Source organism: Pseudophryne corroboree, chromosome 9 (genome assembly GCF_028390025.1).
Source record: "Pseudophryne corroboree isolate aPseCor3 chromosome 9, aPseCor3.hap2, whole genome shotgun sequence".
NCBI classification, from domain to species: Eukaryota; Metazoa; Chordata; class Amphibia; order Anura; family Myobatrachidae; genus Pseudophryne; species Pseudophryne corroboree.
The window spans coordinates 104,689,601-104,714,567 of NC_086452.1; positions in this window are offsets into that span (position 1 = coordinate 104,689,601).

The window sequence follows — 24,967 nt, forward strand, 5'->3', positions numbered from 1 at the left end:
GTTTTTTGCCGTGCGCCACGCGGCATCGGAGGCAGAGAACAAGGAAGAGGGAGGGGGACTGGAGTCGCAGCAGCGCTATATCATTCGTTGTAGCGCCGCTGCAGCACTCCCCTCTCCTTCCGTATTGGCTGCCCGGCGCTGCTGTCAGTGGCGTTGGAATGGGTGGGGCAAGGGGGCAGCTCGCCCCCCCAAACATGAGTGGCGCCGGCCAGGCCCGTACCCACCACACATACGCGGGGTACACGGCTGCATAGAGCGCCAGATGATGAAAGCGCTGCCACAGATACCCGCAGCCACGCGCCCCCCCCTCCTGCTTATTGTCCTCCCGCGATCGCGGGTGCACAGCATCTCCTATCACTCTCCCTCCCCCTGCTCATGGATGCCCAGTCTCCTTCCGCGATCGCGGCACAGTCTCCTACCGCGATCGCGGGGGCAAAGCTCGGTGACTTCCCACTCCTGCAATCGCGGGTGCATAGCGCCCGCCTCCCGCAATCGCAGGTGTCACTCCCACTATCACGAGTACACAGCACATCCCCTCCATGTGACCAGGAGTGAAGGCAAGGCCGAAAAGTGTATGGAGGCAGAGTCGGCCCAACGCAGACTGGACAGTCTCCGCAGAGCAGCAACAGTGGAGGCCAGAGGTGAGCAGCACTGCGTATCTGGTGCTGGGGGCATGTGTGTGTCAGGCACTGTGGGGGCATATGCGTATCTGGTGCTGGGGGCATGTGTGTGTCAGGCACTGTGAGGGCATATGCGTATCTGGTGCTGTGGTGGCATGAGCGTATCTGGCGCTGTGGGGGCATGTGCGTATCTGGCGCTGTGGGGGCATGTGCGTATCTGGCACTGTGGGGGCATGTGCGTATCTGGCACTGTGGGGACACGTGCGTATCTGGCGCTGAAGGGGCACATGCGTATCTATAGCTGTGGGAGCATGTGTGTATCTGGCGCTGTGGGGGCATGTGCGTATCTGGCGCTGTGGGGGCATGTGCGTATCTGGCACTGTGGGGGCAGATGTGTATCTGGCACTGCTCTCTTTCCTCTCCCTCTCTCTAACACTCCTCTCTCTCCATAACACTCTCGCTCCCTAACACTCTCGCTCCTGATAATGTCGATATTATCTTAGACCGCAATGCTATACCTCTAAATACACTTTTACCGTGGAGCCGTTATGGCCGCTAAACTAAAAGCACGTGCTACGCACTTTGTACGCTATTTGCGTACAGAGTCCTGCACGTGGTACGCACTTGGCGTACACACACTGCGCTGGGTGTACGGAGTACACACAGCGAGCGCACACATGATGGATAACCTTTAAACCTTGTTAATGATACAATGTAATGATATGCTTATACTTTAAACCCTTAACAGGAAAGTACTGAAATGATGTAATACTTTTAAACCTTAAGTAGCGCTGGCGATAAAAAGTACCCGCAGTGCGTACACCTTATCAATGCTTATACACCTTATACAGATTAATCTACTTTAAAGCCCAGGCAGGAAAGTGAAAACACAACACTGATTTGTAGTTGCAACCACAGGGTTCTAAGGCCTCAGTGGATTAATTCCAAAAGGTAAAAACAATACAAATCATACACTACAGGCTAACAAGTAAATCTAAACAGAATAATGGCTACAGAGAATATACATACGTGAGAATGTTCGCAAGCGCAACTCGGCTCGGTCCTCCGCTGGTCATACAGATAGCGTTTAGAGTCTTCTGACCGGCCAGGCAACAATGGTCTTTTTATACACAACATGCATACACAATACAATGGTCACTGTAATCTCATTGTCCATTGGACACAGGGATGTGTCTCTACATTACAGAAAAGGTCATAGGTGGATTTGAAAGGGTGGGCGATGTTTTTCCCCAACTGCTCTTGTGGGTGGTATCCTCTGGATTCCCGCCGCATACATAAAATACAGTAAATACAGTTAATGTTCATATTCTACTTTTGTACATAACTATACGCAGGAACAAGCGATCTTTCTCTAACTAACACTGGAATGTTACCCTCAAAATACCCTACAGCTGGATACTAGACATCACCTTCCAACCTTTATCTGACCCTTCCTATCATGCAAAGGCGAACCTCTCTGTCCAGGAACTGTTTAAATTAATAATACTCGCTGACATGGTCTAGGGGAACTATATCTACAATGTACGCTATTTGGGTTAAATATGTAATGTTCTAATAACCCTCTATGCGCTCACAAACTCTACCGTAAATGCACATACCACGCGCTAAGGCGCATGGCCGTGTAAGCTCCGTTACGCAAATTGCGGTTATGCGCACGCACGGCATTGCGAGTGCACGCGCAGCGGGCATGTGCATGGGGTTAGTACAAGGCATATGCATTACAATATTTTTCGACTTTGACACTCCCTAACACTCTCTCCCCTCTCTCTCCCTAACACTCTTTCCTCTCTCCCTAACACTCTGTCCTCTCGCTCTCTCTCTCTCTCCCTAACACTGTCCTCTCTCTCTCTCTCTCTCTCTCTCTCTCCCTAACACTCTTTCCTCACTCTCTCCCCCTAACACTCTTTCCTCTCTCTTTCTCCCTAACACTCTCCTCTCTCTCCCTAACACTCTCTTTCCTCTCTCTCTCTCTCTCTCTCTCTCTCTCTCTCTTTCTCTCTCTCTCTTCTGCCACAATGTGTAAAAAGGGGGACGCTGGCTGCCATAATGTGTAAAAAGGGGGACGCTGGCTGCCGTAATGTGTAAAAAGGGGGACACTGTCTGCCGTAATGTGTAAAAAAGGGAATGCTGTCTGCCGTAATGTGTAAAAAGGGGTACGCTGTCTGCCGTAATGTGTAAAAAGGGGGACTCTGTCTGCCGTAATGTGTAAAAAGGGGGACGCTGTCTGCTGTAATGTGTAAAAAGGGGGACTGTCTGCCGTAATGTGTAAAAAGGGGGACTATCTGCCATAAAGTGTAAAAAGGGGACGCTGTCTGCCGTAACGTGTAAAAAGGGGACGCTGTCTGCCGTAATGTGTAAAAAGGGGACGCTGTCTGCCTTAATGTGTAAAAAGGGGGACTGTCTGCCGTAAAGTGTAAAAAGGGGACGCTGTCTGCCGTAATGTGTAAAAAGGGGGGCGCTGTCTGCTGTAATGTGTAAAAAGGGGACGCTGTCTGCCGTAATGTGTAAACAGGGGCTCTACCTGGTGTAGTGGCGCTACTGTGCAGCGTAATTTGAATAATAGAGACTATTGTGCACTGTAGTATGAATTGGTATTATTTTGTGGCCATGCCCCTTCCCCATGAAGCCACACCCCTATATATCTTTAATGGGGGGGCACCAATGCCGTTTCTTGTACACAGCGCTAAAATGCCTAGTTACGGCACTGTAACCCACCCAAATCTAACTCTGTCTGCAAATGTTATATCTGCCACACCTGCTGCACTGCATGGTTTTGCCCAACTGCTAACAAATTTGCTGCTACCATCAGGTCTGAATTACCCCCCATGTCTTATTGTAAAAAATTGTACATGTTTTTTTTTAATGTATCCTTTTGGAATACAGCCCCTGCGTGAGGCACACTGCAAGATTGTATTGTGGTCTTGATCTTATGAAGTTGCTGATTTTTGTCTGTAGCCATACCTCAGATTTAAGGGCATAGCTACCATAGGTGCAGGCAGTGCAGCTGCTATGGGGCCCAGGGTTGAGAGGGGCCCCTTTTAACTGTCAAAGTTACACGTGTTTTATACATATTTCATAATTCGGTGGTACATAGGGGCATTTACAAATATTTGCCTTGGAGTCTGCAATCTATCTAGTTACGGCCCTGAACCTGTTCATTGTAATGTTGTATACAATGAACTGGAGGTTAATTATAATGTTGCATAATATGAAGTGGGGCCCTGAAATGTGGCAGAATATGAAGTGAAGGCACTATAGTGTGGCATAATATGAGCTGGGGACACTGTATGTCATAATGTGAATTGATACTGTCTGGCATAATGTGTACTGGCAGCCCTACAATGTGAACTAAAGCGCGTCTCCGATGCCTCAGTTGTGGTGGTCATTCTGAGTTATGGGCAGCTGCGAAGGCTCCGGACAGCGTCTTTATTCAAATTCCAGCTGCTGTTAAATTAGCATATTTTCACACATCCTCTGGGTCAATAATAGCACCAGTAAGTAGTGATGAGCGGGTTCGGATCCTCGGAATCCGACCCGCCCGAACTTCACCTTTTTTTTACACGGGTCCGAGCGACTCGGATCCTCCCGCCTTGCTCGGTTAACCCGAGCGCGCCCGAACGTCATCATCCCGCTGTCGGATTCTCGCAAGACTCGGATTCTATATAAGGAGCCGTGCGTCGCCGCCATTTTCACACGTGCAATGAGATTGATAGGGAGAGGACGTGGCTGGCGTCCTCTCCGAGTCCGTTGTATTATATTAGAACTTAGTTAGTTATAATTGTGGGGAGGATTGGGGACGGGGAGCAGCTGTTAGGGAGTACAGTGCAGGGTTTTGAGTTTAATCCGTTGTTTCTCTGCCTGAAAAAAAACGCTCCACCATATCTGTGCTCACTCAGTGTGCTGCACTGCTGCATGATATATCTGTGCTGAGTGCACTGCTCACACTGCCTAATTGTGGGGACTGGGGAGCAGTTATAGCAGGAGTACAGTGCACAGTTTTGCTGACAGTGACCACCAGTCCAGTATACGTTTGTCTGCCTGAAAAACACTGTGATGTTTTTTTTTTCTTTCTTCATGCTAGTTTGTTTAGCAGTCTGTTGACACTGCAGTGTCCACCAGGTCCGTTATACAGTATATTATATATATAATTAAGCACTAAGCAGCAGTACGGTAGGCCACGGCTGTACCTACCTCTGTGTCGACTCGTCACTCGTCGTCCATAAGTATAAGTAATACTATCCATCCATCTACATTGTATACCTGTGGTGTTTTTTTTTTCTTTCTTCATACTAGTTTAGCAGTCTGCTGCTGACACTGTCCACCAGGTCCGTTATACAGTATATTATATTTATATATAAGCACTAAGCAGCAGTACGGTAGGCCACGGCTGTACCTACCTCTGTGTCGTCACTCGTCCATAAGTATAAGTAATACTATACTATCCATCCATCTACATTGTATACCTGTGGTGTTTTTTTTTTCTTTCTTCATACTAGTTTAGCAGTCTGCTGACACTGTCCACCAGGTCCGTTATACACACAGTATATTATATTTATATATAAGCACTAAGCAGCAGTACGGTAGGCCACGGCTGTACCTACCTCTGTGTCGTCAGTGCACTCGTCGTCCATAAGTATAAGTAATACTATACTATCCATCCATCTACATTGTATACCTGTGGTGGTTTTTTTTTCTTTCTTCATACTAGTTTAGCAGTCTGCTGACACTGTCCACCAGGTCCGTTATACAGTATATTATATTTATATATAAGCACTAAGCAGCAGTACGGTAGGCCATGGCTGTACCTACCTCTGTGTCGTCAGTGCACTCATCGTCCATAAGTATAAGTAATACTATACTATCCATCCATCTACATTGTATACCTGTGGTGGTTTTTTTTTCTTTCTTCATACTAGTTTAGCAGTCTGCTGCTGACACTGTCCACCAGGTCCGTTATACAGTATATTATATTTATATATAAGCACTAAGCAGCAGTACGGTAGGCCACGGCTGTACCTACCTCTGTGTCGTCACTCGTCCATAAGTATAAGTAATACTATACTATCCATCCATCTACATTGTATACCTGTGGTGTTTTTTTTTTCTTTCTTCATACTAGTTTAGCAGTCTGCTGACACTGTCCACCAGGTCCGTTATACACACAGTATATTATATTTATATATAAGCACTAAGCAGCAGTACGGTAGGCCACGGCTGTACCTACCTCTGTGTCGTCAGTGCACTCGTCGTCCATAAGTATAAGTAATACTATACTATCCATCCATCTACATTGTATACCTGTGGTGTTTTTTTTTTCTTTCTTCATACTAGTTTAGCAGTCTGCTGACACTGTCCACCAGGTCCGTTATACAGTATATTATATTTATATATAAGCACTAAGCAGCAGTACGGTAGGCCATGGCTGTACCTACCTCTGTGTCGTCAGTGCACTCATCGTCCATAAGTATAAGTAATATTATACTATCCATCCATCTACATTGTATACCTGTGGTGGTTTTTTTTTCTTTCTTCATACTAGTTTAGCAGTCTGCTGACACTGTCCACCAGGTCCGTTATACAGTATATTATATTTATATATAAGCACTAAGCAGCAGTACGGTAGGCCACGGCTGTACCTACCTCTGTGTCGTCACTCGTCGTCCATAAGTATAAGTAATACTATACTATCCATCCATCTACATTGTATACCTGTGGTGTTTTTTTTTTCTTTCTTCATACTAGTTTAGCAGTCTGCTGCTGACACTGTCCACCAGGTCCGTTATACAGTATATTATATTTATATATAAGCACTAAGCAGCAGTACGGTAGGCCATGGCTGTACCTACCTCTGTGTCGTCACTCGTCGTCCATAAGTATAAGTAATACTATACTATCCATCCATCTACATTGTATACCTGTGGTGTTTTTTTTTTCTTTCTTCATACTAGTTTAGCAGTCTGCTGCTGACACTGTCCACCAGGTCCGTTATACAGTATATTATATTTATATATAAGCACTAAGCAGCAGTACGGTAGGCCACGGCTGTACCTACCTCTGTGTCGTCACTCGTCGTCCATAAGTATAAGTAATACTATACTATCCATCCATCTACATTGTATACCTGTGGTGGCTTTTAGTTGTGCGCAAAATATGGAGAACAAAAATGTGGAGGTTAAAAAAATAGGGAAAGATCAAGATCCACTTCCACCTCGTGCTGAAGCTGCTGCCACTAGTCATGGCCGAGACGATGAAATGCCATCAACGTCGTCTGCCAAGGCCGATGCCCAATGTCATAGTACAGAGCATGTAAAATCCAAAACACAAAAGATCAGTAAAAAAATGACCCAAAAATCAAAATTAAAAGCATCTGAGGAGAAGCGTAAACTTGCCAATATGCCATTTACGACACGGAGTGGCAAGGAACGGCTGAGGCCCTGGCCTATGTTCATGGCTAGTGGTTCAGCTTCACATGAGGATGGAAGCACTCATCCTCTCGCTAGAAAAAAGAAAAGACTTGCGGCAAAAGCACAGCAAAGAACTGTGCGTTCTTCTAAATCACAAATCCCAAAGGAGAGTCCAATTATGTCAGTTGCGATGCCTGACCTTCCCAACACTGAACGGGAAGAGCTTGCGCCTTCCACCATTTGCACGCCCCCTGCAAGTGTTGAAAGGAGCACCCGCAGTCCAGTTCCTGATAGTGAAATTGAAGATGTCAGTGTTGAAGTACACCAGGATGAGGATATGGGTGTTGCTGGCGCTGGGGAGGAAATTGACAAGGAGGATTCTGATGGTGAGGTGGTTTGTTTAAGTCAGGCACCCGGGGAGACACCTGTTGTCCGTGGGAGGAATATGGCCATTGACATGCCTGGTGAAAATACCAAAAAAATCAGCTCTTCAGTGTGGAAGTATTTCAACAGAAATGCGGACAACAGGTGTCAAGCCGTGTGTTGCCTTTGTCAAGCTGTAATAAGTAGGGGTGAGGACGTTAACCACCTCAGAACATCCTCCCTTATACGTCACCTGCAGCGCATTCATAATAAGTCAGTGACAAGTTCAAAAACTTTGGGCGACAGCGGAAGCAGTCCACTGACCAGTAAATCCCTTCCTCTTGTAACCAAGCTCGCGCAAACCACACCACCAACTCCCTCAGTGTCAATTTCCTCCTTACCCAGGTGTCAGATTGTGTTTGGGCTGTGTCCCCGGAGGGGGCGCTAGTGGGTCAGTGGAGGTAGATGGGAGAAAACGAGGAGGCTGGATAACGTTCCTGCGCATGAGCGCAATGGTATTTTATTTGGCAGATGATATAATACAGAATGGTAGCAGAAACAATAATAACAGATGAATAAAGTCAATCACTCAGTATGATAACTGAAAGTCTATGGCAATGTATGACAGATGACTTGAGAAAATAATATCCGGTAATATATAAACAGAAGAACAAGTGTTTGTGAAATGGTTCTGGTTTGGAAACCAGTGCAGGTTTTAAAACAGGAAACTTAGGCAGCAAGGTGGAAATGGCAAACCTGAGCAGAGGCAGGAGTCTGACTTCACAGTGCAGGTGATGAGGCACTGGCAGCAGCAAGCTGTATCACAGGTGGAGGAATGAAACACACCTGGAGTCAGTCTTCAACTGCAGGCTGAAGCACACAAGGTGGTGATGAGTGTGAAGCCTTGTTTGCAGGTTGCAGGTATTGCTGGGCCTTGAAGTTCCACGGAGCTGTGCAGAGTAACCAGGAGTACAAGTTCTTAACCAGAGAACCAGGAACACAGAAGGAACAGGAACAGATCCTTTCACATGGGTCGCTGGAGAGACACAAAGTCCAGGATGCCTGCAGACTGATCCTGCAGTCTCTTATGTACCCCATGGTGCACAGGGATTGGGTGAGTGAAGGAAAGTGGGTGCGGCCAAGCACCGGATTGGCCGCAGTATACTGGCTGTTTGCAGACTGTCATGGCGGCGCCCACGCCGCGGCCTAGCGGGGACGCGGCGCGCTACACGCCCGCTGTCTCAGGAGTGTTCCCAGGGCCTTGATGATGTCCCATGGCAGGGGCATAGGTGACAGGTGACCGCAGGGAGCCAGGACGGAGTCCGCAGCGGCGGACGGATGTCAGCCTGGTAAGTCGATTCCTGACAGTACCCCCTCCTTTAGGGGTGGACACCGAACACCCACGTGGCTTGGAGGGATGAGTGCTGTGGAAGACACGGACCAACCTAGGAGCATGGACATCGGACGAATTCACCCAACTTCTCTCCTCTGGGCCATAACCGGACCAATCGACCAGGTACTGGAGACGTCCATACCGGCAACGGGAGTCCAGAATCTTGTTGATCTCGAATTCCACGCCCCGCTGAGTTCGAACCTTGGGACCTACTGGAAGAGTATTCTGAAAGCGGTTTAGGACTAGAGGTCTGAGGAGAGAAACATGAAAAGCGTTAGGTATACGAAGGGAAGATGGTAACTTCAATTTGTAGGCCACTGGGTTGATGACTCTTTCAACAGGGTAAGGACCAATGAAGCGTGGTGCAAACTTCATGGATGGGACCCTCAGACGGAGGTTACGGGTTGATAGCCAAACCTTGTCCCCAGGTTTTAAATGAGGAACCGCACGTCTCTTGCGGTCGGCAAAGAACTTGTACCGACTGGAGGCTTTTTTTAGAGAAACGTGAATTTTTCTCCAAATAGATGAAAACTGAGTCAGAGCAGTAGTGGCAGCAGGAACATCCATATGAGGGAGTTCTTGGAAATCAGGGACACGGGGATGTTGCCCATATACTGCAAAGAATGGTGTCGTTTCAGTAGCAGTATGGTATCGGAAATTGTGGGCAAACTCGGCCCATGGGAGCAGATCGAACCAGTCATCCTGGGAAGATGAAACATATAATCTTAAAAAAGTCTCAAGTTCTTGATTAACCCTCTCTGTCTGCCCATTCGTCTGAGGATGGTATGATGACGAAAACTTCAGTTTGACCTGCATGGCAGAACAGAGGGCCCTCCAAAACCTCGCTACAAACTGTACCCCCCGGTCAGATATTATTTCTGAGGGTAACCCATGTAAGCGGAAAATCTCCCGTAGGAAGATTTGGGCAAGTTTCGGGGCAGAAGGGAGACCCTGGAGAGGAACAAAATGAGCCATCTTGGTGAATCTGTCCACTACAACCCAAATGGTATTATGTCCTTGAGAAGGAGGAAGGTCGGTGATAAAATCCATGGACAGGTGTGACCAGGGACGACTAGGGACAGACAATGGTTGTAACTGACCTGCTGGAGACTGACGAGGAGTCTTGTGCTGCACACATTTAGGACAGGATGCCACGAAATCCAGGATGTCCATTTTCATCTTTGGCCACCAATATGTCGCAGAAAGGAACTTGAAGGTCTTCAGGACACCAGGATGACCAGTGAACTTGGATTGATGGGCCCAAGATAGCAACTTGGGACGGAGTTCTGGGGAAACAAAAGTCTTACCAGGAGGAGGAGCTGGGGAGACTTGAGATGCAGCGAAAACCACGGGACTCAGGATGGAATGTGGCACTGAGTCAGATGTTCCTTCTTCAGATTCCATGGATCGGGATAACGCGTCGGCTTTCACATTCTGCGAACCTGGGCGGAAATGAAGCTTGAAATTAAAACGTGAGAAAAACATAGCCCACCTGGACTGGCGAGGGTTAAGGCACTGAGCTGCCTTTAAATATAGCAGGTTTTTATGATCCGTGTAGATGTTAAACGGATGTTTGGCCCCTTCTAGGAGATATCTCCATTCCTCGAGAGCCAGCTTGATCGCCAGTAGTTCTTGATCTCCCACGGAGTAGTTAGCTTCTGCAGGAAGAAACTTGCGAGAATAAAATCCACAAGGGTGGACTTTCCCATCGGATCCCTTCTGGGAGAGAACAGCTCCAACCCCAACTGTAGAGGCATCTACCTCCAACTCGAACGGTCTGTTGACATCTGGCTGAGACAGCACTGAAGCAGACATAAAGGCTAGCTTGATCTTCTGGAAGGCTGCCAAGGCTTCTTCTGACCAGTTGGAATGGTCTGCCCCTTTCCGAGTCAGGTTGGTAATAGGAGCGATGAGAGTGGAGAATCCTCGAATAAATTTTCTATAGTAGTTGGCGAAACCCAGGAACCGCTGGATAGACTTGAGAGAATTTGGAATGGACCAATTGGCAATAGCTTCCAATTTTGTCGGGTCCATCTGAAGATCCGATCCGGAAATTATATAACCCAGGAAGGGTATAGAGGGAACTTCAAAGGTGCATTTAGATAGTTTCCCGTAGAGCCGGTTCTCACGAAGACGTCGGAGAACTTCACAGACTTGTAGACGATGAGATGGAAGGTCTTGGGAGAAGATAAGGATATCATCTAAGTAAACAACGAGGTACTTATACAGGACATCACGAAAGATTTCGTTCACAAAGTGTTGGAACACTGCTGGAGCATTACTCAACCCAAATGGCATTACCAGGTATTCATAATGGCCATCTCGAGTGTTGAAAGCTGTCTTCCACTCGTCACCACTCCGGATTCTGATGAGATTATAGGCACCGCGGAGATCTAACTTGGTGAAGATGCGGGCTCCTTTAACTCTGTCAAATAATTCGGTAATGAGTGGTAATGGATAACTATTCTTGATGGTAATGTCATTGAGACCCCGATAGTCAATGCATGGACGCAGTCCTCCATCCTTCTTTTTAACAAAGAAGAAACCTGCACCAGCGGGTGATGATGACGGACGGATGAATCCCTTCTGAAGATTCTCTCTGATGTAATCACTCATCGGCTCAGTTTCAGGAACAGACAACGGGTAGGTGCGCCCCCTAGGTGGCTTCTTGCCAGGAAGGAGATCGATGGGACAATCCCATTCCCTATGGGGCGGCAGGATATCAGCAGCCTTTTCACAGAAGACGTCTGAGAAGTCTTGATAAGCTGCTGGGAGACTTGACTGTGTCTTTACTTCGGTAGACTTTATGGGACACACTTGGGCTAAGCAGGATTGATGACAATGTGAACCCCATGAGGTAAGCTGCAACGTTGACCAGTCAAACTGTGGATTATGTAGCTGGAGCCAGGGCATGCCCAAGACAATCTCCTGAGTGGCTTGAGGGATGACCAGGAACTTAATCAGTTCAGAATGGAGAAATCCAACTCCCAGAACCACTGGGGCAGTTTGATGAGAAATGTTCCCCTTGGAGATTCGACTACCATCCACAGCAGTAATGTAAACTGGACAAGAAAGTTCACAGGTAGATAGGCAAAATTTATTTACCGCAGCTTGGGTGATAAAGTTTCCTGCAGCACCGCAGTCCACTAATGCTGACGCAGACTGGAGCCCAACTGGAGTCTCTAGCGTCACTGGAAGGATGAGGTCTTGTTGAGAAGGAGCTTGACTGAAAGATCCTAACTTGACTCCTCCCTTACAAGTCAGGATCTGGCGTTTCCCGAACGCACCGTGCAGGAGTTAATCTGATGGCCCGCAGCAGCACAGTATAGGCAGAGTCTCTCACGTATTCTTCTTGCCCGCTCTTCAGGAGTTAGGCGGGACCTATTTATCTGCATAGGCTCGTCAGAAGAGGGAGACTGGAACTGTACAGAAGGTATGAACCTTGATCTGCGTGGCTCACTCCGAGCGCGTTCATTATTGCGTTCGCGGATGCGAGAGTCCAACTTAATGCACAGGGAGATCAAATCAGACAGTTGAACAGGAATGTCACGGGTCGCCAGTTCATCCTTGATCCGATCCGAGAGTCCGTGCCAGAAAGCTGCTACCAGAGCTTGGTTGTTCCACTGAATCTCTGCAGCCAACGTCTGGAACTGGATGACATATTGTCCCATGCTTCGGGTACCTTGACGAAGTTGGATCAGGTCTGCCGAAGCTGATGTTGCACGACCAGGCTCGTCAAAGATCCGTCTGAAGGTTGACACGAAGTCTGTGTAGTTGTTAATCAGAGGGTCAGCACGTTCCCACAGAGGAGACACCCAACTCAGAGCAGATCCAGAGAGTAAGGAGATGATGTAGGCAACCTTGGATCTTGGCGTGGGGAAATTATGTGGCAATAACTCAAACTGTATTTCACATTGGTTGAGAAACCCGCGACATAACTTAGGACTGCCATCATACTTGCTCGGCACGGGCAGGTGCAGACGTGACACTGGAGCTGATGCAGCCGGCATAGAAGAACTCACAGCACTGGCAGGTGCTGGAGTAACAGGAACAGTAGGAGAGAGTACACTAGGCAGGGATTGCTGTAGTGTATCTAATCGGGAGGACATCCCTTGCAGGAATTGAAGCATCTGCTGCTGCACAACCTCTTGACCATCCAGACGGGAGACCAGATTTTGCAAGGCCTCTGACCCCACACTCCGTCCACCATCCGAGTCCATCGATCCTGGACTTACTGTCAGATTGTGTTTGGGCTGTGTCCCCGGAGGGGGCGCTAGTGGGTCAGTGGAGGTAGATGGGAGAAAACGAGGAGGCTGGATAACGTTCCTGCGCATGAGCGCAATGGTATTTTATTTGGCAGATGATATAATACAGAATGGTAGCAGAAACAATAATAACAGATGAATAAAGTCAATCACTCAGTATGATAACTGAAAGTCTATGGCAATGTATGACAGATGACTTGAGAAAATAATATCCGGTAATATATAAACAGAAGAACAAGTGTTTGTGAAATGGTTCTGGTTTGGAAACCAGTGCAGGTTTTAAAACAGGAAACTTAGGCAGCAAGGTGGAAATGGCAAACCTGAGCAGAGGCAGGAGTCTGACTTCACAGTGCAGGTGATGAGGCACTGGCAGCAGCAAGCTGTATCACAGGTGGAGGAATGAAACACACCTGGAGTCAGTCTTCAACTGCAGGCTGAAGCACACAAGGTGGTGATGAGTGTGAAGCCTTGTTTGCAGGTTGCAGGTATTGCTGGGCCTTGAAGTTCCACGGAGCTGTGCAGAGTAACCAGGAGTACAAGTTCTTAACCAGAGAACCAGGAACACAGAAGGAACAGGAACAGATCCTTTCACATGGGTCGCTGGAGAGACACAAAGTCCAGGATGCCTGCAGACTGATCCTGCAGTCTCTTATGTACCCCATGGTGCACAGGGATTGGGTGAGTGAAGGAAAGTGGGTGCGGCCAAGCACCGGATTGGCCGCAGTATACTGGCTGTTTGCAGACTGTCATGGCGGCGCCCACGCCGCGGCCTAGCGGGGACGCGGCGCGCTACACGCCCGCTGTCTCAGGAGTGTTCCCAGGGCCTTGATGATGTCCCATGGCAGGGGCATAGGTGACAGGTGACCGCAGGGAGCCAGGACGGAGTCCGCAGCGGCGGACGGATGTCAGCCTGGTAAGTCGATTCCTGACACCAGGAAAGCCAATAGTCCTGCAGGCCATGTCACTGGCAAGTCGGACGAGTCCTCTCCTGCCTGGGATTCCTCCGATGCATCCTTGAGTGTAACGCCTACTGCTGCTGGCGCTGCTGTTGTTGCTGCTGGGAGTCGATCGTCATCCCAGAGGGGAAGTCGGAAGACCACTTGTACTACTTCCAGTAAGCAATTGACTGTCCAACAGTCCTTTGCGAGGAAGATGAAATATCACAGCAGTCATCCTGTTGCAAAGCGGATAACTGAGGCCTTGACAACTATGTTGGTGTTAGACGTGCGTCCGGTATCCGCCGTTAGTTCACAGGGAACTAGACAATTTCTTGAGGTAGTGTGCCCCCGTTACCAAATACCATCTAGGTTCCACTTCTCTAGGCAGGCGATACCGAGAATGTACACGGACGTCAGAAAAAGACTCACCAGTGTCCTAAAAAATGCAGTTGTACCCAATGTCCACTTAACCACGGACATTTGGACAAGTGGAGCAGGGCAGACTCAGGACTACATGACTGTGACAGCCCACTGGGTAGATGTATTGCCTCCCGCTGCAAGAACAGCAGCGGCGGCACCAGTAGCAGCATCTCGCAAATGCCAACTCGTTCCTAGGCAGGCTACGCTTTGTATCACCGCTTTCCAGAATAGGCACACAGCTGAAAACCTCTTACGGCAACTGAGGAAGATCATCGCAGAATGGCTTACCCCAATTGGACTCTCTTGGGGATTTGTGACATCGGACAATGCCAGCAATATTGTGAGTGCATTACATCTGGGCAAATTCCAGCACGTCCCATGTTTTGCACATACCTTGAATTTGGTGGTGCAGAATTATTTAAAAAACGACAGGGGCGTACAAGAGATGCTGTCGGTGGCCAGAAGAATTGCGGGCCACTTTCGGCATACAGGCACCGCGTACAGAAGACTGGAGCACCACCAAAAACACCTGAACCTGCCCTGCCATCATCTGAAGCAAGAGGTGGTAACGAGGTGGAATTCAACCCTCTATATGCTTCAGAGGATGGAGGAGCAGCAAAAGGCCATTCAATAAATGTAAATGTAACCAGCGCTCTATCTATATGGATATTATGAGGGTGGCAGCAATATGTGATTGGGGCTAAACCCAAAGCCTCCAGAATTTAAATAGGGTTTACCAAAGTTTCACAACTGCGCCTGTGTAAGGATGTTTATAGATGTTGTGTAAAAGGACCAGAAGTGAAAAACAAACAATCTAAATAATACTGTTTATTAACTATCATAAATGTTGTAAGTTCATAGTTTGCAACAATACAAACCCTAGTGAAAAAAAGAGAGTTTGGTATTACGTAGGAAAAAAATAAAAAAATAAAAATAAAAAATAAAAATAAAAATAAAAAAATGAAAAAATAAAAATAAAAATGCCTGGAAAGTCTGTATTGTTTGAAATTAAGAATAAAGAAATTGTTACCAGTCCAAAAGAGAAATTAATTATGTGGTGGAAATAGAGTGTGGCGTCCCACCTCTTTCCCACCTCAGGTGTAGTCCTGTACTTACTTGAGTACACAGTGTAATGGAATTTCTGAACTTGTACTGAAATTTGCGGAGTGAAGAGTTCATTGCAGATGTTATGAGTCAGACCTCTTCCCAGAGGGTGATGATGATCTTAAGTGCGGTCACTTTACTAAGGGGTACCCCAATTGGATAGCGGAGGGACAAGGTAATAGGGGACAAGGTGACTGGAAACTCCGGACTCCCCGCTTGTCACCTCTGTCACGACCGGCGAGAGGCGCCCGTATCCACGGGCGTCCACCGCCCGCCGTGACCGGGGGATGCGGTCACGTCTCTGGGGGGAAGGTATCACAGGCTTCGGGACCCACAAGGGGACTGTCCGCCGTGAACCCTCCCTCCTACGGAGTGTGTTACCTCGTATCCTATGCTTGATCCCGTCGACTACTTCCACGGCTCTGCTCAGTCTTCTCTGCGCCTGGTGATCGGTGCTCTTCTTCTCTGGTCTTTTACCCTCTCGGCCGCACGGTTAAAGCTTCCTCCGCAACGTTTCTTGTATCCTACGTATGTTCAGTGTAGATTTGTTTTTAGAAAGCTCCTGTAGTCTGTGTGAATATCAGGAAAAGTTTGGAAGTGTAGTAATGTCTCTCCTCTCTCCTCTCTCCTCTCCAACGCGTATCGACCCGTCTGGGTCTTCCTCAGGGAGCTTTCTAAAAACAAATCTACACTGAACATACGTAGGATACAAGAAACGTTGCGGAGGAAGCTTTAACCGTGCGGCCGAGAGGGGAAAAGACCAGAGAAGAAGAGCACCGATCACCAGGCGCAGAGAAGACCGAGCAGAGCCGTGGAAGCAGTTGACGGGATCAAGCATAGGATACGAGGTAACACACTCCGTAGGAGGGAGGGTTAACGGCGGACAGTCCCCTTGTGGGTCCCGAAGCCTGTGATACCTTCCCCCCAGAGACGTGACCGCATCCCCCGGTCTCGGCGGGTGGTGGACGCCCGTGGATACGGGCGCCTCTTGCCGGTCGTGACAGAGGTGACAAGCGGGGAGTCCGGAGTTTCCAGTCACCTTGTCCCCTATTACCTTGTCCCTCCGCTATCCAATTGGGGTACCCCTTAGTAAAGTGACCGCACTTAAGATCATCATCACCCTCTGGGAAGAGGTCTGACTCATAACATCTGCAACGAACTCTTCACTCCGCAAATTTCAGTACAAGTTCAGAAATTCCATTACACTGTGTACTCAAGTAAGTACAGGACTACACCTGAGGTGGGAAAGAGGTGGGATGCCACACTCTATTTCCACCACATAATTAATTTCTCTTTTGGACTGGTAACAATTTCTTTATTCTTAATTTCAAACAATACAGACTTTCCAGGCATTTTTATTTTTATTTTTTCATTTTTTTATTTTTATTTTTTCATTTTTTTCCTACGTAATACCAAACTCTCTTTTTTTCACTAGGGTTTGTATTGTTGCAAACTATGAACTTACAACATTTATGATAGTTAATAAACAGTATTATTTAGATTGTTTGTTTTTCACTTCTGGTCCTTTTACACAACATCTATAAACATCCTTACACAGGCGCAGTTGTGAAACTTTGGTAAAAGGCCATTCAAGCCTATACATCTGGCCATGATATAGGCAAAGGAGGTGGAATGCACCTGTCTCAAGCGCAGTGGAGAATGATTTCAACGTTGTGCAAGGTTCTGCAACCTTTTGAACTTGCCACACGTGAAGTCAGTTCAGACACTGCCAGCCTGAGTCAGGTCATTCCCCTCATCAGGCTTTTGCAGAAGAAGCTGGAGGCATTGAAGGAGGAGCTAAAACAGAGCGATTCCGCTAGGCATGTGGGACTTGTGGATGGAGCCCTTCATTCGCTTAACCAGGATTCACGTGTGGTCAATCTGTTGAAATCAGAGCACTACATTTTGGCCACCGTGCTCGATCCTAGATTTAAAACCTACCTTGGATCTCTCTTTACGGCAGACACAAGTCTGCAGAGGTTCAAAGACCTGCTGGTGACAAAATTGTCAAGTCAAGCGGAACGCGACCCGTCAACATCTCCTCCTTCACATTCTCCCGCAACTGGGGTGCGAGGAAAAGGCTACGAATTCCGAGCCCACCTGCTGGCGGTGATGCAGGGCAGTCTGGAGCGACTGCTGATGCTGACATCTGGTCCGGACTGAAGGACCTGCCAACGATTACTGACAAGTCGTCTACTGTCACTGCATATGATTCTCTCACCATTGAAAGAATGGTGGAGGATTATATGAGTGACCGCATCCAAGTATGCACGTCAGACAGTCCGTACGTATACTGGCAGGAAAAAGAGGCAATTTGGGGGCCCTTGCACAAACTGGCTTTATTCTACCTAAGTTGCCCTCCCTTCAGTGTGTACTCCGAAAGAGTGTTTAGTGCCGCCGCTCACCTTGTCAGCAATCGGCGTACGAGGTTACTTCCAGAAAATGTGGAGAAGATGATGTTCATTAAAATGAATTATAATCAATTCCTCCATGGAGATATTCACCAGCAGCAATTGCCTCCAGAAAGTACACGAGGACCTAAGATGGTGGATTCCAGTGGGGACGAATTAATAATCTGTGAGGAGGGGGATGTACACAGTGAAACGGGTGATGAATCGGACGATGATGATGAGGTGGACATCTTGCCTCCGTAGAGCCAGTTTGTGCAAGGAGAGATTGATTGCTTCTTTTTTGGTGGGGGCCCAAACCAACCAGTCATTTCAGTCACAGTCGTGTGGCAGACACTGTCGCTGAAACGATGGGTTCGTTAAAGTGTGCATGTCCTGTTTTTACAACATAAGGGTGGGTGGGAGGGCCCAAGGACAATTCCATCTTGCACCTCTTTTTTCTTTCATTTTTCTTTGCGTCATGTGCTGTTTGTGGAGTATTTTTTTGAAGGGCCATCCTGCGTGACACTGCAGTGCCACTCCTAGATGGGCCAGGTGTTTGTGTCGGCCACTAGGGTCGCTTAGCTTAGTCACACAGCTACCTCATTGCGCCTCTTTTTTTCTTTGCGTCATGTGCTGTTTGGGGAGTATTTTTTTGAAGGGCCATCCTGCGTGACACTGCAGTGCCACTCCTAGATGGGCCAGGTGTTTGTGTCGGCCACTAGGGTCGCTTAGCTTAGCCATCCAGCGACCTCGGTGCAAATTTTAGGACTAAAAATAATATTGTGAGGTGTGAGGTGTTCAGAATAGACTGAAAATTAGTGGAAATTATGGTTATTGAGGTTAATAATACTATGGGATCAAAATGACCCCCAAATTCTATGATTTAAGCTGTTTTTTAGGGTCTTTTGAAAAAAACACCCGAATCCAAAACACACCCGAATCCGACAAAAAAAATTCGGTGAGGTTTTGCCAAAACGCGTCCGAACCCAAAACACGGCCACGGAACCGAACCCAAAACCAAAACACAAAACCCGAAAAATTTCAGGTGCACATCACTACCAGTAAGACTCTCCACGAGTCTCCAAACCTTCAAGCATTTCCTGAAAACTCACCTCTTCAGGCGAGCTTATCACATTCCAGAACTGCTCACTCAACCTTCATAAGCTTTCCTATCCGATTATATCCCCACTGTACAGTCCGCACATATCCTCCACATATTTTATCTTTCTTCACTTCCCATCCTCCGGACCCCAGGCCAACATCACTGTGTGACCTTATCATACAGCCCACCAAGAACCTTTTCTGGTGGACAATTATGCAATAGATAGATATGCATTCAAACACAAGGACAGGTGCTATTTCCCAATAGTTTGTAAGATTGTAAGCAGGGCCTTCCTACCTCTATGGATGTTTGTTATTACCCAATTTTGTTTTATCATTGTTGTTTCCAATTGTAAAGCGCAACGGAATATGCTGAGATATATAGGAAACGGTTAATAAATAAATAAATAAATAAATAAATAAATAATGTGTGACAGTATTAGTGTACACCTATGAATCAGGCCCTGTATGTCAAACACAAGCTTGTTCTTCCATAATCTGATCATATATTGGCGGTGAAAGTACACTCTACGGGCGCGTAAGGTTTTACCATTATGCTTTTACCTCCATTGTACTTCTACAACAGAAAAAGTTTTAAAACATGGAATTTATATTACCACCATTGTAAGCACAATGGGCTCAATAGAGAGCTGGACAGAAATCAGGCATACAGTATGTGCTCCCGCATTGTATTCCAGGAAAGAAATGTGTTTATTCATCTGTAATGTTCCTGGTTTCCTAACCATACTGTATGCTTGACAGAGAGCATATATCAACATGCCCTCACTGAGCTTTGCTGGTGGGAGAGGGGTGTGTGTGGGGGTGCCACGGATGAGGCCCAGAGGTACTGTGAGTGGGGGAGGGGCGGGTAATGCTTCTCCTGCTTCTCCTCCTGGAAGCAGCTAAGCTGCTGTCCTCCCTTTGGCAGTGTCTATCCCAGAGACTCGCACAGCAGCCAATCACAATTGTTAGCGCCGGTGTTCCAACGCGCCGCATTATAGGGAAGAAGATGCACTCAATAAACTACAGCTCACAGCAGGTCTTAGCGCCGGAATGCTTTGGCGTTAACAGCATACAGGATCAGTGTACTTTTATTTTAACAGCAGCACCCCTGTATTTTTACAGCATACAGGACCAGTGTACAATGATTTTCACTGCACCCTATAATTTTTACAGCATACAAGACAGGGCCAGTGTACATTTGTTTTACTGCACCCCTGAATTTTTACAGCAGACAAGACAGGACCAGTGTTCAATTATTTTACTGCGTCCCATAATGTTTACAGCATACAAGACAGGGCCAGTGTATTTTTTTTTAACAACAGCACCTCTGTATTTTCACAGCATACATTTTATTTTAACAGCAGCACCCCTGTATTTTTACAGCATACAGGGCCAGTGTACATTTATTTTCACTGCACCCCAGATTTTTTACAGCATACACGACAGGGCCAGTGTACATTTATTTTACTGCACCACTGAATTTTTACAGCATACAGACAGGGCCAATGTACTTTTATTGTAACAACAGCACCATTGTATTTTTACAGCATACATGACAATGCCAGTGTACATTTATTTTAACAGCAACACCCCTGTATTTTTACAGCATACAGGGCCAGTGTACATTTATTTGACTGCACTTCAGAATTTTTACAGCATACAAGACAATGCCAGTGTACATTTATTTTACTGCACCTCAGAATTTTTACAGCATACATGACAATGCCAGTGTACATTTATTTTACTGCACCCCAGAATTTTTTCCAGCATAAAAGACAGGGCCAGTGTACATTTATTTTACTGCACACCAGAATTTTTACAGCATACAAGACAAGGCCAGTGTACATTTACCTTCACTGCTCACCAGATTTTTTACAGCATACAAGACAGGGCCAGTGTACATTTATTTTCACTGCATCCCAGATTTTTTACAGCCAGCACCCTTGTATTCTCACAGCATACAGGAGGACAGTGCCCCTGCCCCCTGTACAACACAGTGACAGCAAGGACAGCAACACCCATGTACAGCTGCAGCATCCCTAACAGCACACGAAGCATCAGTGACAGCCAGGACAGCCTGGACAGCTCCCCTAACAGCTCAGGTATACCACAGTGACAGGACAGCACCCCTACAAAGCACACACTGACCCCACCTGACGCCACCACCCACAGAGTGAGACAGAGGTCTGTCTCCCTCACGCTCCTCAGTCCGGAGTGAAAATGGCGGCAACACGCTGCTCCTTATATGTAATCCAAAACCCGCGAGAATCCAACAGCGGGATGATGATGTTTTGCCTCGTTCTGGTTTCCGAGTCTGGCGGGAATCACAAGCCTGGCTCGGATTCTGGCTCTGAATAGGATGTTCAGGGGGAATTGGGTCTCTGAGAACCGAACCCGCTCATCTCTAATATATATATATATATATATATATAAAATACAAAAAGCGGGAGCACTCACCAGTCTTCAATAACAAAAGGTTTTAATTAGACCATCAGCAGGGAGCAATTAGATCACCGTTTCGGTCTTGATGCAGACCTTTGTCAAGATTAACATATAGTGAACAAATCCAGCCTATATACCCCACATAAGCCCTCCCACCAATGAATCATAGCAACTCGCCAACACCCCATAACAAACACATATAGAATGGTATAACAATATGTTACACATATTAAAAACATACCTAAGTATCCCATATCAGATCCACCTCAGTATCCAGAGCTTTACATATATATATATATATATATATATATATATATATATACATATATATATATATATATATATACAGTATATATATATATATATATATATATATATATATATATACAGAGAGAAAACCACAGCACTCGCCACCCCAGAAGCGGGGTACAGCTATGCACTTACCACTCACAGGGTGGGGTGCATGTAGCACAGCACTCTCCACCACAAAAGCAGGGTACACAGCTGTACTTACCACTCACAGGGCGGGGTGCATGTAGCCCATGACCACATCGCTCAAATAAATACAAACAAAAAACCCAGCACTCACCAAAGTAAGCTCACTTATCCTCAACAATTCAATAAATAAATGATGGGGGTTTAGTTAGTGGATTGGCCAATGCACGGAAGCCTGCATACCGATCTCCAAGGTACCCCACCTTCATGCAGGTCCTACACTATCACAGAGTCTTAAAACCTGACTCTGTGATAGTGTAGGACCTGCATGAAGGTGGGGTACCTTGGAGATCGGTATGCAGGCTGCCGTGCATTGGCCAATCCACTAACTAAACCCCCATCATTTATTTATTGAATTGTTGAGGATAAGTGAGCTTACTTTGGTGAGTGCTGTGGTTTTCTCTCTGTGTGTATACGATGGGGTTAATCTATGGTTAACTCTTATTAACCGTGGCCTCTAGCTTTCTCATGCACCCCTGTGTGGACTCTATTATCCTGAACCTGTCTCAGCTGTTCCTTAGCAATCATCTCTGAGCCAGTGCAAGGTGACTAGTGTACCTTTAATAGCCATAAAGGGTGTGGCAGGTACACCATATATCTAGCAGGCAGATGATGTGTGTAACAGCAGTGAAGTAGTCAGGTTTTAAGACTCTGTGATAGTGTAGGACCTGCATGAAGGTGGGGTACCTTGGAGATCGGTATGCAGGCTTCCGTGCATTGGCCAATCCACTAACTAAACCCCCATCATTTATTTATTGAATTGTTGAGGATAAGTGAGCTTACTTTGGTGAGTGCTGTTTTTTTTGTTTGTGTATATATATATATATATATATATATAGTAAGGAAAGAGGACTGCGGCACTCCAAAGTATAATAACAATCTTTAGTGGACAGACTACATTACATCTCAGTCAATGCTGACGTTTTGGTGCCACTAGTGCACCTTTTTCAAAGCAGACAAGGACTTAAAAAATGTCGGAAAACTTACCTAAATAGGAAAAGGACCATTGTCTGCCGTGGGAGCTGGGTCAGGATCGCGTCTCCCGGGACTTCCGGTTGCGGGTACCACTTCCGGTGACGTTAGTCCACTGGTGCCCGCCTCTCCATGGCAACGAGTCCTATGTTGCTAGGGTACCGCACTCCGATGCTCTACAACCTCCCTTGCCCCCGCTGCAGACAAAGGGACAGTACAATATAATGTAAACACTAACTACAAAAAGCTGTCGCAATCACAAAACTTACAAACACGTTTAACACCTTGAACGTATTAAACATAAATACATCATAAATGTAGGGTCACATTAATTAGGAGCCTGACCTCCAATCTATAGAATGGTCATGGTCATCATTACATGGAACATAAATTCACCAAATGAAAAAACTATAAGAGGAAAAATACAGAGAAGAAAAATATATGGAAAAGAAACTCACAAGTAGCCCACTAGAGCAACAGAATTCCACTATGACATTGAAAATTACCCCATGGTCTACAGACTCAATCTAGCTCTAATGAATAATAGCTCCCTGTCCCAGCCAATATTGCTGGAACATAGGTGCTGAAGATATTAGATCAGTACGTCACACCACAGATATTCACAAGAAGGCATTCCAATTATGACGCTCATTGAGCCCTGCTGGATGTACAGTGTTCAGACGGTATGTCCACTTGCTTTCACAGCGTAACAATTTACCACCACGATCTTCTCCACGTAGTGATGTCGGGATATGGTCTATTAGCATATGTCTTAATGATGCCAAAGGGTGGGCGGCTTGTAGAAAATGACGTGCTACCGGCTGGTTGTTGGTTCCACTGGTGATGGCTTTACTAATGGATGAACGATGTAGTGCCATACGTTCTCGGGCAGTCCTAATAGTCTTGCCCACGTAGTACAAATTGCATGGACAGATGATAATGACATGAGTTGACAAACTCATAGGGTATGCCTAATAGGAAACACCTTTGATGAATGTAGGTGTTTAAAGGTAGATCCAGTGATCATATGCGAGCAAGTAGTACACCGAGGGCATCTATAACACCCAGGTGGTTTGGTCAAAAAATGGGTAGACAGGCTAGGTTTATTAAAGCCCGTAATGTCTGTGTGGACGACCATATCCTTGATATTTCGGCCCCTGGTATAGCAGGCCATGGGTCTCTTCTTTTTGAAACACTTGAGGTCTTTATTCGAAGTTACTATCGCCCATAGTGCTTTGCTAGCTCGTTGGACCACTTGACTAGAGGTGGTGAACTCCATCTTCCATGGAATGACTTGATTGTGATCCTTTAACTTGGTTTTAAGCAGTTATCCCCTGTAGATTGACAATACCTCCTGTTTCTGTTGTTTCAACAGCCTATAATCATATCCACAGGTTACAAATCTGTCAATGATTTTATCTATACTTGATGTAGTAATCTCAGCATTACTTGCAATCCGCGCTATCCGCATCATCTGCGATTTTGGTAATCACTTTAAGGGTTTTGGATGGTGGCTCGAGGATAACAGCAGCAGTGGTGCAAGTAGAAAAAATGTCTTACGGGTACTGCGCAAAAAAAATGGGTGTGGCCAAATGCCACATGGGGCGTGGCCAATGAAAATGGGGGCGTGATACACATATGTGGGAGGGGCAGATACACGTATGACCCCAATAGTGTCAGATACACGTTGCCCCACAGTGCTAGATATACATTGCCCCACAGTGCCAGATACATATAACCCCACAGTGCCAGATACACATTGCCCCACAGTGCCAGATACACAAATGTCCCCAGAGTGCCAGATACACAAATGTCCCCAGAGTGTCAGATACACATTGCCTCACAGTGCCAGATACACATTGCCCCACAGTGCCAGATGCACATTGCCCCACAGTGCCAGATACACAAATGTCCCCAGAGTGCCAGATACACATTGCCCCACAGTGCCAGATGCACATTGCCCCACAGTGCCAGATACACAAATGTCCCCAGAGTGCCAGATACACATTGCCCCACAGTGCCAGATACACATTGCC